General features: G+C 40.4%; 2 long non-coding RNA genes across 2 annotated transcripts; one reads left to right on the top strand and one right to left on the bottom strand.

Annotated features, from left to right (window-relative positions):
- Positions 1 to 537: 537 nt before the first annotated feature.
- Positions 538 to 9,650, bottom strand: LOC121889306. The gene is made up of 3 exons (XR_006093494.1): positions 9,353 to 9,650; positions 7,332 to 7,444; positions 538 to 1,327 (listed from the first exon to the last, which is right to left on the bottom strand). It is a non-coding gene; the product is annotated as an uncharacterized LOC121889306 (long non-coding RNA).
- Positions 9,651 to 13,057: 3,407 nt separating this feature from the next.
- On the top strand, positions 13,058 to 17,074 carry LOC121889313. Its single transcript, XR_006093497.1, has 3 exons — positions 13,058 to 13,124; positions 15,939 to 16,056; positions 16,327 to 17,074. It is a non-coding gene; the product is annotated as an uncharacterized LOC121889313 (long non-coding RNA).
- Positions 17,075 to 18,503: the final 1,429 nt, after the last annotated feature.

Here is an 18,503-nt window from a genome sequence, read left to right on the forward strand (position 1 = left end):
GTTGATGTAAGTACCTGCTGTGCTTATAATAACAAGTGCTGTAGTAGATGCTCAGTTATATGGAAGAGGATATGATGAGTAAATCACAGGAATGCACTTTGATTTGATTTGTTTACACATCTGCAAAAGACAGTTGATATACACAGAAACAACAACATAATATGATGGAGAGGTGCAAACAACTCTCAAAGGGACTTGATCAGGGCACTCTCCATTGCATACCTTACTTAATTAAAAAAGGAGGAAAAAACAACAGGATGAGAGAGAAAACAAAAGACAAGACTGCACACAACAGCAGACGTCCATGTATACAAGTGCACACAAGTAATTAATGAAAATGACTTGGTACTAGTGGGCAGTTTACAAAGATAATCTGTAAGGACGACACTGCAGAGAGACAAACAAACCTTTTACAGCTTTTTTTAAATTGTGCAGGTGCTAATTTGACATGGCCGAACATCCCAGATGATTGAGCCAGATGATTTAATTAAACCCAACTGTAATTGAGGTGATTGACAGACAGGAGGCCTGAGTTTACAAGTGTTTCAAGCTTTGCTATTTTCAGAAAGACAGATGAAAGAAACGCTGACTGACAGATCGTTATAGAAGCTAGAGGAACGGAGGCTAGCTCGGATGTGACGTCATGACTTCAGCTCTTTATACACCGTCAAACGTTTCCTCTATGACCTTGCTCTGAAACTCTTAGAAGTGGTAAACTGGATCCCAGTATAGCTGATGCTCTGCAGCTGTGGAAGTTCGGGTTAACAGGCAGCTATTTGGGATTTTATTGTCATGTTAAAACATACTATTAAAACGTTTTCTACTGTGTGTTTTTAAGTGGAGTCAAACCACAGTGCTGCTTTTGAAAATATAATAGGTGTCATTTCCTCTTATCATGAACAGGAAACTGTCAGCAACAGGTGATAAGAAAAACACAAAGAACTGATGATAACATTATAAACAAGATAAGAGCATCAATCATGGTTTGTTTCAACTGAAATACCGATGAAGACAGCTGGTATGTAAACAGTGAATGCAACCTTTAGCTAGATGTTTTCTTGTTGCCGCTGTTGTGATGAGAGCGAAAGATTTCTTCTTCATGTTTTTTTCCTAGAAGTAAAGCATCACCTCCATCCACTTCCTCTCTGACAGGAAGTTTCCCTGCAGCCTGCCGTCTTGTGGCTGTGCAAAAACATCACAGAAAGACACAGCTGATGTTACTGTGTGTGTGTGTGTGGGAGAGGGTGGGGGGGGGTGGGGTGTTCATGAGTGGGACCGCAGACCGCAGAAACAGGTGAAGCTGCTCCGTTTCCATGGTTACCACAACCTGTCAAAGTCAAAACAAGGCAATAAGAAACAAACTTGAAATCTTACAGGAAGAGCAAAAAAGAGAGCAGGGCTTTAAAGTGTTTACAGTGTTTAAAGTTCAGTCTTTCAGCAGTCAGCATCATCAGAGAGAGAGAAAAAGAAAGAAAGAAAGAAAGAAAGAGAGAGAGAGAGAGAGAGAGAGAGAGAAAGAAAGAGGGGCAGAGAAAGTGAGATCAATTGTGCACAGGCTGAGAGAGAGTGGGAACGAGGACAAAGAGAAAGTGTAAGAAAGGGAAAAGTGGGAGAGAGCATGAGGGAGATGAAAGAGAGGCGTGGAGAATGAATGGAGGCCTGCAGTCTTCTTTTACAGTCAAAAAAAAAAAGAAGAAAAAAAAAACGGAAAGAAGAAGGAGAAAAGCTGCTTGAGGAATTCCATTCAGCCATTTCTAAGAAGGCGTGGGAATTTCTTGGAAAATCCTCCTCTGGGAACAGCAGTGGGAGAGGAAAATACCAGAGGAGGAATGATGTGCTTAGAGGGTCATTTTACCCATATGACAAAAAAAAAAAAAAAAAAAAATCACACATGTCCAACACTGAAACGTCTGACTCAAAGCAAAGGATCAGAATGGATTTAATTTTTGGTACATGAATCATTGCAAAACACATTTATCTTTTCCTGAACAATAATTATTATGTAGACAGTTATGACTGAGAGCTACTTTCTGCAACAATGTGCAACAATCTTCTTGTGATGCAAGACGAGTAACAAGCAGCCTGTGTGCAGCCTCGGTGATTGTCGCTGACTAATCTCTATTAAACAATCTTTTGAAAAAAATAAACACATTTAAATCAGGATGTGAAAGTGCAACATGAGTGCACGAGCTCAAGCTGAGCTTAAAGGTGTCCTGTGATTTTTTTTTATTTTTTTTTATCATCTAGTAGCACCATCAAGAAATATTTGACAATGTTTTGCATCTTGTGCATGTGAGTCCAATCTCACCACGAGGTCCATTTAGTAGATGTTCTAGAGCTTTTGATCATATACCACAGTCTTCATCAGCAGACAGCAGATCTTTATCAGTTCCCCCAGTTGTTATGGGGTTTTTTTTCCTGAGCATGTTTAAAGACTTTTTGTGCATGCTGGCTAAAAAGTTAAGTTCATTCTTGACCTTGTAAACAGCAGTTGGCAGAACTATCGCACCGCAAAGTCCAGCTTTCTATCGAACTACGTGATCTTCAAGAATGAACTTTAAATTATAACTGTTTGTTGATGAGTTGACTCCACAGACTACCTTTAAGTAACTGTCATCAGTCTAAGTCAAGCTTAGACTGATGACAGTTGAACCAAGTCTGAACCTGACAGGCTTAATAAACTGGGACATTGACAGTAAAATAATATGGAAATAGACTGTTGCATCCAATATCTTCTGCAATCATTACATTGCAAAGATCATAGCTTTTATTGAAATATATTTACAACAGCATGTTGATCATTTAAAAGCATTAAGAAGAACATTTGTTCTTGCTTTTGTTTTTCCGTAAAAGACTCATTTCATCTGTCATTCCATCACCTGACAGATATTATCAGCTACTCCAACATTCAAAGCACAGCTCACTGTTTCTCTTTTCCTGAAGTGTTGCATTACTGCAGGGGGTTTCTTAAAATTAGGGGTCAGGACCCACAAATGGCTCACAGGTGCCCCCCCCTCCCTTACCCAGCATGGCCCCCAGCACCCTTCACACAGGCTTGATTTAATGAGCTGAGGGTCCCAGGGTGAGAGGAAGATATTTCAAATCTGATGTCCACAGCATGGAAAATTATCCAATCCCCTTTAACTGGGACCGCAGACTGGCTCCGTGTTCAGCTGTCAAAGTGTTGTCAAAATAACACGGACGGAGGGCAAACGGTGGGAAAGAAAGAGAATAAGAAGTAGAGAGGATGTGTGGTTTTGATTTTAGATGTGTGGGTTTATGACATAAGGTGGAGCTACCTCAACAACAGGAAATCCATCAAAAATCTTTTTTTTAATATAAAAAAAGTTTATCACAAGGACTGGTTGTCAAAAACTGCAGGCAGTCCTTTTAAGGCAAGACTCAATATACTATGACAACTAACCAACAGGTCCTCCTACTGAAACAGTAGGATAAACAGTACTGTGCAAAGGTTTTAGGCACTTTAGATGTTAGATTTTTATCCATTATGCAATACCATCAGGGAGGTGTCTGATTGGTCCTAAATGTATTCTGCAGTATGACAACGAGCCCAAACATGCAGCCAGAGTCATAAAGAACTATCTTCAGCAACAGTCCTGCAGATGGTTTGGCCCCCACAGAGCCCTGATCTCCAAATCATGGAGTCAATCTGGGATTAACATGAAGCAGGTGAGACGCCTAAATCCACAGAAGAACTGTGGCAACTTCTCCAAGATGCAGGAACAACCGACCTGCCGAGTACCTGAAAAACTGTGCAGGTGTACCAAGGAGAACTGAAGTGTGCTCACACCAAATATTGATGTCATTTAAGTTTTTTTTCTGTTTACTGCACTTTGTATGACATTAATTGATAAATTAAAGCAATGCATTGGTATTATTATTTTGCCTAAAACGTTGCACAGTACTGTATGTCATTGCTCCTTGCCGCTGATGCCACAATTGACCAATTGTGTTTAATGATCTGACAACACTATGGTTAAAGTTTGGTTAAGGCACAAAAACAACTTGTTTAGGGTTGGGGAAAGATCATGTTTTGGGTTAAAATAACTACTCCCTTAAAGTTAGGGGAGCTCTGTTGCCATGGTTACAGTAATAAGAACATGGCTACAGTCTGATGACCCCTCTCTCTGATGACTGCACTCTATAATAACGTCACGCTGCTGCAAAGACTCAAAAATGTATAATTCCTGTGGCCGATAGTGGGCTCTGTCACTTGAACGTAAACTTATTTTGTTTTGTGGCTTTTGCTGAAATGACTGACGCTCTCGTTGGAAAGTCTCCATCTAACAGAGCTGCTGGTAAACCTTTTAAGACAAGGGTCAAATAACGACCACCACACTTAAATAATATGGCGGTACGATATTAGAATTAACCCGTTAAATCCTACAACAAACTATAAATCAGCTCCTACACTGTCTGTGTTTATGGTGGGACTCGTTAAAGCACCTCTATTGTTAAGAAACGTGCAACACACATTGGTCACGTCATGTAACGTTGCTTCAATTGACACGCATCACGTGACACCCTTAGCACACACTGTACAACCCTTACAGACAGAAAAAAAAGAGGATAGTAGCCGGGATAAGCCGATCCAGGGAGCGAATGTGACAGCATTTGCATATAACAACAACCTGAAGCATCTGTTTAGGCTTCGAGTCTATTTGTCTTATGTTCACAAATTACATTAATGTTTATTTAGCGCTGAGTGCTACCAAAACACAGGTGACTTACACAGCAGTGCTGTCCCTGAATTAACCCTGTCTGCTGGAGATTACGTTTATATACCACTTCATGTTGAACCCATATTTGCCTTCTACTTCTGTAGTTGCTACTGACAGATATTGTATTGTAAGGATATTTTGGTGGAAAACAAATGAAATATGTTGTCAGTGAGCATTTTACTGATACGTCAATTAACAACATTTCCTAATTATGTTGATAACAACATAATCTGGGCAGCATTACGTTTCCTCTAAAATATATCTGCCGTTGCAAATTAGTCATTTATAAACATAATTTCTAGGAGACATGGTCGCCTGAATGCAAACTGTACACCGATGGAGGACTGAAGCTGCTGATGCGCCACTTTCACCACACAGCCTGCGCTATATCTCCACGAAGTTATGTCCTCAACAGGCGTGTGCAGAACGATGAAAGTATATCTATAACCTATTATAAGAATAACTTGATCAAGGTGAATCTTTAGTGAATTTTAGGTGAGTTTAAAGGTTGCGTCCGTGTCTGTGTGTCTGCACTGTATGTGTTGTTTTAGTCGCTATATGAAGCCGTCCTACACTCCTCAACACACACATGCACACCCCATTAACCCCCATACAGTACCATTACACCCTGTGCGGAAAAACAGCAAAAACAGCAGTCTAGGATAAACAGAGAGAGAATGAATGAGGACGAGAGAGAGAGAGAGAGAGAGAGAGAGAGTGATTGAGCAAGTGAAACAACAGATAGAGAGAGAACATGCTGTGTAAACATTAGTCCTGCAGATGAATGAGACTTCCCCCCGTTTGTTATTCCAGTGTTTGGTCAGACAGAGACAGAGGATGAATGTGTGTGTGAGAAAAAGAGAGAGAGAATGAATGAATGAGGTCGATAGAGCAGTGGGAGGGGCTACGGAGGGGGGGGGGGGGGGTAGTTAGGGATGGCTGATGGGGGGTGGGGGGAGGGGGGGCGTGTCTTCTTCATGATCAAAACCAGTAGAGTTGCAGAGTCAGAGGAGTTATTTTGGGCGTCCAGTGTTCTAGATCAGGGGTTGTCAGTTACAAGTGTTAGAGGTCCACGAACGTCCGCCACTTCAAAAGTAAAGCGAGGACGCATTACACAATATTTCAGTACAAAACTTTGCACATGAACATTATTTCTGTATTAAAGAGAGAAGAGACTCCTTTGTTGATTCACTAAGTTCTTAAACTTGGGCATAAAAAGGTTTGACAGCATACTGGTGTGTTCATTAGCAAATACTGTGAAAATGTTTGATTTTACAATTATTGTGCTGGAGGCACGATATGACGACTGCAACTGCTTCAATTTTCTGTTTTTTACCTCCAAATACTGTGGGTAGTTTTGCTCAAAATGGGCATGTTTGGTGTCATAGCGGCATTTGACCTCACCACTCCTCACTATAGCTGCTGTTTCACTGCAAATCAAACACATACAGTAGGTCTTGTGCTTCCAGATAATAACCTTCCTAACTGTGGTGACTAGTAGGAGGCTGAATGATGATGGCTGAGGTGAGGCGATAGCGATATTTCATTCAGAAGCAGGTAATTGTTATCCGAGCTGGATCCAGACCAGAGTCCGTCTGTTGAGTATGTGTTAAAGACCTCAGTAACTTTGTCATTTCAATCTCATTTTCATATTCAGTTTTTAGGGAGACTCTGTAACATCTGTCCAGGGACTACAGATGAAAAATAGCCTCTTGGCTAACTCTGGCGCATTTACAGCAATGTTTATTAATGTGCACTGTCCCTGTTAAATAAACAAACCAATAAGTATGTTCTAGATGTTTACAGAGATAAATCCAGTTGTTTGTTTTGTTAAAACACTCTAATAAAAGCTTATGGAGAAGTACTGAATGCTCTGAGATGTGATGATTGACAGCTGCTCTCTGCTCTCGGCACTGCTGCTACGGAGTTGATGGATACCCTGATATGGGTCACACTGTACCACACACACACACACACACACACACAGAGGTCAAAGGTCAATAGAGAGTCAAACACACACACACACACACACACACACACACACACAGAGCCACTGCCTTTGAGGATGGACAAAGCAGAGCGTCTCTCTGTGTCTTTGTGTGTGAGTGAATGGGAGAACTGGTTTTAAGCTGCTGCTGCTGCTGAAGATTAATCCTTCTTTTTCTTTTTTTTCTCTTTCTTTTCTTTTCTGTCTTTTCTCTTCTTTCTTGCAACCAAACCTTCCCGTCTCAGAATTCAACTCAATCACTTTAAATTTTTTGGCTTAAATTGAACCTGTTAGACATTAAAAGAGCTGCTTTGTCATAAATCGTTGAAAGAAGCACATTCCTCAAATATCTCAATCACTGATCCAGTGAGATTAGTTGATGTTTGATTAAATGCAGTTTTTATCTGTTTATTTTTACGACCTCTCCGATTGGCTGACTGCTTCTGCGTTCACTCTGTTCCCAGATCTCAGCTTAATTAACTTCTTGCATTTTTTGATACAGGTGGGGATCCTTGAGTCAGGCTGAGACATGTAAATTCAAACCGTCGTGGGAAACTGTGGGTGTTTTTCCTCAGGACAGCAAGGTATAAGAAGTTGTTTACCTTGACGACGTGCTGCGATGAGTCACTCCACCAGAATTCACACCTGCGTCTCCACGTTATCAGCCGCTGTGAGGCGAACCGACGCCCCGTTGTTCTGAGTGATTCGACCGGCTCTGGAGAGAAAAACCCACACGTATATCAAACGTGTTTGATATTTGTGAAACGGTCACAGATCCTTTCATTGTGTGAACTGTGACATTTCAGCGTTCTGCACTACATGAAATCTGCTGTGCAGCCACATCCTGAGTGTCGCTGAGAGTTTTATCTTATTTTTATTCATTAGCCACAATAAAATACAGACCTGGTTATGTTGTTTCAGTTTCATTTAGTGTCACTTCAGTACTCTTATGTAGCTTATCTTTTCAGACTTCTAGGTAATGAAGCTTTTAGCTTTATCTGAATATTTCTTTATTTAGTGAGTAACTGCAACGGAAACAGACCAAGTGAAGTTGTTTTGATTTCCATTTAGTTTTGCTTTTATGCTCGCCCCTCTCTCTCTCTCTCTCTCTCTCTCCTTCACTGTTTTCTCCTGCTTATTTTCTAACTTGTAGGTAGTGAAGCTTTTTATTTTATCTGTATATTTCTTTATTTAGTAAGTAACCACAATGAAAAACAGACCAAATAAAGTTGTTTCCATTTCTGGTTGGTTTGCTCCTTTCTTACTCCCTCACTGCTTGAGGAAATGAAACTTTTTATCTGCATTTTGGGAGGATAAATAGGGAGAGTAATTGTGCCTAAAAGTGTGAATCTTGCGATGGGAGATCCCCTTACTGCGCACTGATGGGGTGTAAAAAGGGCAATTGCACCCATTATGTGTGCCAAAGAGCAACACACCAGCTCACTGTGGTTGTCACTGGTTTTTCTATTCGTCCTTGTGATATTTAAAACTGACTAAATCCATTTACTAATTTGCGCCGAATACACCATATCTTGTTTTTATTGAGGAATAGCACCGCTAATGATGCTCCGCTAACTGAGTGACAAATACATTTTCTATTTAGCTTCATGTGTGTTCACCGGTGGAAAACCTTTAATATGAGGCAGCAATAGCAGGAAATGTTGTATTTGCATCAGTAGTAACTTAATATGGCTGGAAGTGATGAGTAAACAGTGAAACAGGGCTGATATCTGACAGCACAAACAGGAATGTCAGAGTGAAACCAAACTCCAGAGATTTGTTTAGAAGAGCTGAACAAAGAGAGACTTTAACAAACAGAGCTTTTGTCTCTGGTCACCAGCACAGACACGTACACACTGAGTCAAACAGTTTAGTGCAGGACATGTCATTGGTTTGATATGGGGGGGGGGGTGGGTGTCATTACATGTTGGCCATGGTTGACCCTGTGGCTCAGCACAGCTGCTGGAAGGACGCAGTGAAACATGTGTGTCACCGGCTGACTCAGGTTTGTGGAAACACGGCTTTCGTATGTGCAATATTATTGTAACTCATAGAAATGACAACTTGTAATAAATCAAAATGATTCTCTTAATCGATCTGACATGAAACCTACCAAACTATACTGAGTTCATGATATGTTGACTAAACTTACGAGATTATCTCTCCTCCTTCCCTCATTCTCATATATGTCAGTCGCAAATTGTTTTTATTTTTAGACATTTTATTTTTTCTCTTTCATTCCTTTACTTCCTCTTGTCTTCCTTCCTCTCTCTCTTTCCCTCCCTCTCTTTGTTTTACTCTCCCTAAACCTCTCCGAGTCTGAAAGTCTTTGTTTTTAAATCCCATTACTTTCTAAACGATGACCGTCGAGGCCAAAATACACCACTGCCGAACAGCACACATCAAAACAGCCGTCCCTGTTATTTTCTATATACAACCCCACGTCGGCGACAGCCGGGCGCTCGTCGATGCAGCCCCGCAGCACTTCATGTTGGCCCGACTACAGATGTTACTTACCAGTTTGTTGCTTGCTTTTCACTGTAGTTTTAACTATTTCACTTGTGCCTGTATCTACAAGACAAAAATAAAGAATAAAATAAATTAATAAATAAACTCCACTCACTCCCTGCTTGTACATCCCGGCTCCTGTGGCAGCTCGACTTCCTCTCTGTGTTGTTCAGGTGGACAAATATCCCAAGTTAAACGACCTGGCGAGCCATAGCTCATAGAGACTGGCTCTTCAGCTCTCTCAATTCTCTTTATACGTCCATACTCTTCAGATGGTGCATGTTGTCTTCCTGCTGACACACTGCAGTGCAACACTTCCTATTGGTGCCAGCAGCAGCATTCGATGCGTAATATTTGATGCGCATCATATGATGCGTTGCAGTGTGTTTTCAGCTACAGTGACCCGGGGTCAGGACCTGTGTGTGTGTGTGTGTGTGTGTGTGTGTGTGTGTGTTTGTTCCATCTTAAGTCTTAAATTTGGACTGTCAAGTGTTTGACAGTTTGGGGTTCATTTAAAAGTGAACATTTTGACCTGATAGTGGTGCTAGAGGAAAGATGATGGAGATTCCAAAATGGAAAATATTTCATCTTCTGCAGAGCGAGTACTCTAGATTTAGATTTTGGTGTTTCTCCTCTTCCTTCCTTTCTGTTCCCTCACTTTTCCTCCTCTCTTAATCATTTCCTCATCCTTCCTTTTACTGTCTCTTTTTTCATTTTCTGTGTACATCCTTTTTCCTCTCCTTTATTTTGGCCTTTTTGTACTATTGTTTCCTCTCCGTTTCTCCTGTAGACTCCTGTCTCTCTTCCTCTTCTCTCGTCATCTCCTTTCCTTTCCCTCTTGCTCATTTTAATTTCCTTTACTCTTCTTATTCTTTATCCTTTCTTAATCTTTCTCATCTTTGTATGTTTCTCTACACATTCTTACATCCTTTCTTCTCTCCTCCTTCTCTTTTCCTCTCTCTCTCTCTCATTTGTCCTTTCCCTCTTTCACTCTTGTTTCTTATCCTACCAATCATCTAATCTTCTCATTTGACCTTCTTTACTTTTTATCCTCAAAGAGTTTTTTTTCCTTCATTTTATCCTCCAGAAAGTAATTTAAGATAATTAAGAACAAATTAATTGATGTGTTCATGGATCTTTCTGGTGTCTTTATCAACATGAAGCTCACCGAGCCCCCAAAAAAACGTTTGATTGCTTCATTTTTCTTTCCGGAAGTCTTTCTGTCATCTTGTTTGACCTTAACTTGAGCACAACGTGTACTTGTACCTTCCTTGTATTGTGGCTAGAAAAATATGATATATTTCGCCAACATCCGATGACTCAGTTGGTTGTAAGTCCATTTTGCCAAGACAAAACACTAAAATGGGAAGGTCCCGCTTTGCCATCCTTCCCGTAACCAAAATTTTTTTTTTTTATCACAGAGGAGAGAAGAGGAAGAAAGTCTGTTAGTCACTCTGATATTAAATTACACAGCAGCTTGAACCTAATCCAATTCAAACTGCCCCGGTGCTCCTCTCCAACCAATCACAGCATTCCTCACCGCCCACAGGATTCCTGTCGCCCAATGAAGAGCGAGCGTTGAGTGACACAAACGGTATTCCATTCATTCCTAAACCTTGAGTGTTAAACGGGTGGTTTGGTGTTTCCTTTTTTTTTTCCCCCTCTCATCTGTTCATCCCTCCCTCCTTCTTTCCGTTGTATGTGTGTGTGTGTGTGTGTTTGGGGGGGGGGGGGGGGGGGCGTGGGGGAGATGTGGAATGCGCGGAGGGATATGAGCAACTTCCTGTTTTTAGTTGTTAAGACAATCCCTATGGGGTTTCACATTGTGTGTGTGAGAGAGAGAGAGTGCAGGAGGGAATAGAGATGGCAGAGGGGAATGAAATTCAGCATATGGCCAAAATTAAGTAGATGCCTGAACATCGCAGCCATATGTGATAGTTGAAAATGTGAAAACCAGAGGCGTTCTTCCGCCGCTATGTGGCCTCAGTGAGATCCGCCAATGGCTCACAGATGACTCTCTATGTAGTCCATGTTTGTATTTTTTATGCTCAGAATAACTAAATAAAATTTTGAATGGTTAAAAGACAAACAAAGAGACATAAAGACGCTTTACAACACCAACATTTTTTTAATGAGTTTCCGGTTAATCTCTTATTTAATTTTATTATGTTCCGGTGAATCCATTATATATCAAATATCACATATAATAAATACTCTGGATATCTTACAAGATACCCAAAGTAATGATAAGTCAAACACAATTGACGTCGGGTGTGTTGAAGGGTTTCTGGCCACAGCATTAACAGATCACTTTTTAAACATTACTCATCTAAGACTCAGCAGACATTCACTTTTCTCCATGTTTGCTTATTTTGTCATCCAGTACAGTTGATCACACAATCCAGATGTGGTCAGTGATATTTCCTGTTTCTGTTGTGTGACCACCACATAAACAACTATTTCTTTATTCTCTATTGCTACATTGAGAGCTTCTTTCACTATCGCTACTCTACACTGGTGCAGTATGAAAATAGGAATTGAGAGAAAGTCAGTTTGTTTATATTGTTGAAACATGAAAGTAATTTCCCTGCATTATACCGTAAGTTAAAAATGAGATCTGCATTAGCATACCAGTCTACCAGTCATGTTAGAAAGTTTACATGTGTACAGTTAGTGTGTTAAAATGTCAGCATGACCTGATGTCTAGCATGTAAAATAATGCATGTTAGCATGTTTTACAACTATACAGTTAGCATTGTAACATATTAAGCAAGTTAGCATTGATCTCAAAGTATATCTGATGCAGGAAAATGGGAAGTGAAGAGGAAGTGAAAAGTCAGGAGATCACAAAAGGCACTAGGATTCATCCTCTGGAGACCATGAATGTTATTGATGAATTCAACATTTTGTGGATAAATACTTCCTTAAAGTAGTAGACCAACAATTAGTATTTTGGTGGGCTAAAAGTTTGCATAATCCCATTAAAATAATGGACAATATATGTAAGATAATGTTTACTTTGCTGCCTAATAATAATAATAATAATCCATTTTACAAGAATCAAATAAATTGTGCTGTACTGAGTAAATACAGCATCCATAACGATGTGTCTGATGACCTTCGACCTGCACAGTTTGGGTTAATTGAAGCGTCTACATCCACAGTAAAGGGCAGAAATGTAGCTGCTGCTCTGATGAAGACAGATCAAAGTGTTTATACCACATTTTAAACAGTTAGTGTTTTGCCTGAAGTGAGTCAAAGGTCAAGTTCTTCATGTTCGTGTCAACTCTTATTGTAATTTAGCCAAAGGGCACTCTTAAACAGACTGAATGTAAGAGCAGAGGGAACACCACCGCAACGCGTGTGTAAACATGTGTGAAGCACAAACAACGCAGCAGACTGAACAGATTATCATGTAAATTATTTCAGCACGACATCATCCCCATCACCCTGTTAGCCATTAGCAGACAAAGCTAACTGCTGTGCGAGTGTGTGGGAGAGTGTGTGTGTGTTTGTTTTAGAGAGGCCGTGTATGTACATACATCCGCTTGGTGGAAATGGCCTGTTAGATGGATGGCTACACGCGCACACACTAAAAACACACACACACACACACACTACAGATAAACTGCTGATCACACTAAAACTCCTTTAGATATCCTATAGGGGGAGACGCTTGTAAATGTGAGTGTGTCCGTTACGCTGCTACTCACACCGACTGAAACTGAGAGGTCACAAGTTCAAACCTACTGAAGTGTAACAGCAATGTGTGTGTGTGTGTGTGTGTGTGTGTGTGTGTGTTTACAGGTAAATCCAGGGATGAGGTCGGCTCGGTTCGCGTAACCTCAGCTGTTCCAGGAAGATGCAGCAGGTCTGTGTCTGCTCAGGTAAACAGTGTTCAGGTAAACAGAGGGAGCCGATCGCTCTGTCTTTACTTTGGGTTTGTTTGTTTTGTACATCAAGGAGCTGAAGCCTGTTTTTGACCGCGGTGGACGTCACTCTGTACAGTCTGTATGGATAACAGCTGTGTTTTTAAGTCAGTGTCAACAGTGCAAGTTCTGTCACAGTCAGCAGAGTCAAGGATGTCAGTGTGTGTTTAACTTCTGATGAAGTCATTTGATGCTGTTTAATCTACTTCAGTGCAAAAAAAAAAAACAATTTAGAAAGATTGAGATAATCCATCACAGTAGACTTGGAGAAACTTTATGATTTGTTCTCACTTTTCCACCTCAGTAATAATTTTATCACATGCAAAGTTGGCCAGTTTTCTTATTGTTGCTACTGTGAGTTTAAATTAGAATAATAATTAAATTACATTACATTCATTTGGAAGATCCGTTTGTCTAAAGCAACTTAAAACAAGCGTATTCAACCTCAAAAGAAAAAAAAAAAGTTTGACGTCATCAAAAACTGGAAGTGCATTCCTCTAAAAGCATGGTCACTATGTCAATATAACAGCATGGAAAGAAATGAGACGTAAGTAAGTGCTAGAATGAGGTGCTGAGGTCGAGTCTGAAAAGGTGGTTTTCAGTCTGCGTTCATTCCACCACTTTGGGGTCAGAAAAGAAAAGAGTCATAACGGAGATGAATGACCACAGTAGAGGAGGAATTTAGGGTTTGACCGTGGTGAATAATGAAGGAGATATGTACTTTCTGTTATTCTTATACTGTGATGATGTTGGATGTCTTTGTTAAACATGGTCAAAGGTCAAAAACTTGAGGTGAACGTATGTAAAAATGGTCCCTGAAAGAGAAAATCCAGGGCTTCGTTCACAAGCTCTACATGCCCACAAACAGTCGTCCGCTGGTGGCCTTTGTCGCTAAGGTTGTTCATCACGTTGTCCACTCGAATATTTCATATACAGATGTACTTGAGAAGTTTCTATTTCAAGTGAAGAACAATAAAAAGAAGTGAAATCCCACCAGAATTGTTTGTTTATGTAGCCTCCTGAAGCCGGCCAATCAGAACAGAGTGGGCTCATCATGGAGAACTGAGGAGCCGCATTAAGAGCCAGTATAAGAAAAATAAGGAGATCTTGAGCTGTAAATCATGCAAAAATATTCCAATAGAGCCCCATAATAAATATGTATCCTGATGATTTGGTGGTGGAGTAAAGCCTGCAAATGAACAATGTAAAGTCTAAATTGAATCTCTGTGAACATCCAGCTTTGAACTCTCTCCAAAGCTTTATTATAGTAGAAAACTGGCAAAACTTTGATCAGAATCAAAGTCACTTTCTGCCTTCCAGGTAGCTGCGAGACTCTGCAACGGACAGTGTGATGGAAACTTTGTCACTTGCCCGTGTGGATATTTCCACAGAACTGTGAGCATGTTTTGGAGTAAATTAGGGCCTTGAGCAAGGTTGTTTTTTTTCCGCAACTGAAATCTGTCCCTTCTCAGCTCTTTTCCTCATCTCTCTTCTGTTGCTCAGCACAAGGTCACTTTAAGGTCACCGGACTTTTGTCTGGCCTCTGCAGCCTTTGACCTTTGACCTCCTAACCACTGACTTACTGCAATGTTTTGTCATCGAGGAACTAAAGCTTGTAGTTCTGCTAAGCTCACACACACACACAGACACACACAGACACACACACACACACACACACACACACACACACAGTGGCAGGGTTGGTTCATTGCCTTCCAGTGCAAATACATCAGTTCTTGGAAACCAAACAGAAATGTATTGACAGACATTTATGGGGAAATTCTCTCTTTTCTTTTTTGTTTGTTTTTTGCCACTCTCTCTTCTTTCATCTTGTCTTTTATGCTTTTTCTCTATAAATAGTTTCTCTCCTGTTTTCTCTCTTCCCCCTTGCTCTCTCCTCTTCTCTGCTCCTTTCCTGTACGCTCTCCTAAATTTTCCTCTCTTGTCTTCTCTTCATTTCCTCTCCTGCTTCTGCTTCTTTTCCTCCTCCGACTCTCTTCCGCCAAATTTCTATCTGAAATAGTCTATTCATTCTCTCTGGGGTTGAAGGTTCATATTTCCTTCTGCTGAGCTCTGAGGCTTTCCTGTTACAGCCCGTTGAGCAACAGTTCACTGTGTACAGTATGTGTGTCCTCTGGCTGTGAGCCCATCCAAACAGAAACCCCAAGTGTGAGGAGTTGGCACAGCAGATGCCAAGTTTAAATGTGTAAGCAAATCTGCGTGTGTGTGTGTGTGTGTGTGTGTGTGTATATGTGTGTGTATGATAATCCAGGGAATTATATGAAATAGATGTATTGTTTCAAATCTAATTTGGTGCTGTTTTTGTACACATTTTCTCAGTTTTTGGCCTTATGCATCTTTAACTGTTATCCACAGTGATGTTCAATAAGTAGAGTAACAGTAGAGTGGTTCAGAGTGGAAGTTGACCAAATGTAAATACTGTATTGACAATATTTTTTCCTGATATTATGATTGAAAAGATTAGATTAAGAAGATGAGGGTCATTTATGCGTTTGCAGCACCAGATGTTCTGGAGGCGTGAGCACAGGCCCGTATGTCACACGGTAAGTCATAAAATTGTCTGTATTTTACGATTATGCGTGAGGAAACGGAGTAAGTGATGACAAATAACAAAGTTTGTCTTGCTTGTAGTTCATAAAACACGATGCATCCATGTTTTTGTGTTAGTTTGTTAGCCATCTAAATAAAGTTATTGTTGTAACTAAGCTGTTTAAGTGCAGAAGTTACTTTCCTTTTTGATGTTTTTGGCAGCTACCAAACAGCTTCAGGTGAATTACAACCACCTCCTGGACTGGAGAGTTGCATGTAGCCTGGGAAAACCAAGACAGATTACAATCAGATGTGTGATGTGGAGACGCGTACAGTATAGGTATGTTGCTATGTGTAAACGGAAGAACATGTTCAGAAAACAACAGTATTGTGGGGGAAAAAAAAGACTTTTATGTTCTGATTTATTTTCTGACACAGATCTTAAATTTTCTCCTCTCTCCTGAGTGGATAAATGTGTAAACACTGGTCCAGTCTGGACAAGGAAAACTAAGTTTTACTACAAGTCTCTCACTTATTTCGTGTTTAAATTGTTATTTAACCACACAGTAAGGGTTCTGTTAATTACACATCTTTGTGTTTCCATTGCCAGACGACTCCACAGGTATAAAACAGCGGTTTCATAAAAAGTCTCGACTGCAGCAGCCGATTACCATCATCTGTGATCAGCGGGTAGGATTAGATCAGTATTTATTACTCCTGTAGTCATGTGACATCAGAAACCGAAAGGTATGTCAACGACTGTTTAATTATCACGTGCAGGTATCAGATATCAGCTAATTGCTTTGTTGCCTGAAGCGAGCAGCTGCTGCTCAGATATCAGCTCTGTTCCCTCAGGCGAAAAAAAAAAAAAATCACGCAGCTTCACCCCCTTTAGAGTGATTTATAGTCCAGTAAGATTTAACATGTTGAATGTAATTCTGCAATGCTGGATGGATGTCCTGTATTGCCAGACAGGTTTTACTGTCAGTGAGTAAAATAAGTTTTTCATATCGATGATTTACTTTATGGAGCGGAGAGTCAGCGGCGAGGAAAAGGCTTTTACTGAAAATAGTCTGAGGCTGTAAGTGAGTGATTTTATGCTTCTGTGTCAGGTTTTAAGGACTTCACATTTTTTGGCATGGTTATTTTTAATCAGTCATCCAAAAGCACAGGGAGTCGGATGTTATTTGGGGGGTTTTTTTTAAATAAATTTCAAGCAAAAATTTCCACCATGAAACTGTATGCAGCACTGTGAATGTATCAGTCAGGTTTCAGTCACTCCTGATTAAAATGTCGAGGGCTGAGAGAGCTGCACAAGCTGCAAACTAAATTTTTCCTCCTACAGCTGACGTTCAATCAGAAAGCTAACACTGTGTACTGTTATGATGTCGGATGTCTATGTTAAACATAATCAAAATTCCAAAACTTGAGGAGAACGTATGTAAAAATGCTGCTTGTAAGCCAAAATCCAGGGCTTCAGCCTCCTCTGGAAGCTTTTTTTTTCACTTTCCCAACAGGATGATGTCAACTTGTACCGCATGTCTGTTGTTGTTGAGGTTGTTCACGTTGTCTGCTCTCATATTTCAGATCGGATTCAACTCGAACATGTACGGATGTATTTGAGAAGTTTCCATTTCGAGTAAAGAACGAGATAAAGAAGTGAAATCCAACTACTGCTGTTTGTTTACGTTGCATCTGGAGCGGCAACTTTCAGAAGCTGGCCAATCAGAACAGAGCAGGCTCATCGGTAGGGGGGTCTTCTTAAAGAGACAGGAGCTAAAACACCTGTTTCAGACAGAGGCTGCATAAAGGGTCAGTATAAGATAAATAAGGAGTAACTATAAATCATGCAAAGATATTCCTGTAGAGCTGCAAAATATGGACCTGGAAATGTGCATGATATGTTAGCACATGGTTTATGTCAAATTTTAGTGCCAAAGAAGGAAATAGCATGTTCTTTTATGTAGAAAGCCTGAAAGTAAGGGTGAGGAGGTCTGGATGTTGGATGGTCATGTAACACTTCAGACTTCCATGCAGGAGACCATAGTTAAAAACATTTTCATTGAATGAGTGAGTTTTGTATAGTTGTCCGATATTAACATTCTTCATCAGAGTTTTCCAGGCATTATATACCCAAAGTGATCATATACCCCAGGAAATTGGGTTTACCTTTTTTAATTCACTTTGTATTAAACTGCAATAATTGTCATTAGAGGACAGTTTGCTCCAGAAATGTCTTTAGCAGATCATCACTGATAAGGAAAACATTACTGAGAGTTTCTTCAACTTGTTTCATCACCTCATCAACAATCACTACCAAGATCAAACCTTGTCAGAGAAAACACGTGCAGCCAAAAGTGAACAATCACGGTATTCATGGTCTTCATGTGGTGTCTGTGTGTCTTAAATCTGTACCAGCATGTCAGGTCCTGCAGAGCCTCCACATGCAGCTACACCCCAACAACGCCCCAAAGAATACAGCTAATAGGAAACTGTCTGAATTAAACAGCAGTGAACTTTTCCTATAGAGAAGTTAGGAGCAGTAGAGCTTCAACTTCTGCATCAACAACATGACAATCTGATTTTCCTTACAGAGTGAAATCAGAGGCTGCCCAAAACACACACACACACACACACACACACACACACACACACACACACACACATAAACTTAACTACTTTCCCTGGAAAGGTGTTAGAGGAGTCAGGGCTCTCAGTAGTCAGGGTACAGTTATATGTGTGTGTGGTATGTATTCCTAGAAGGAGTGTGTGATATTATATAACCTC

This window comes from Thunnus maccoyii, chromosome 3 (assembly GCF_910596095.1).
Source record: "Thunnus maccoyii chromosome 3, fThuMac1.1, whole genome shotgun sequence".
NCBI lineage: Eukaryota > Metazoa > Chordata > Actinopteri > Scombriformes > Scombridae > Thunnus > Thunnus maccoyii.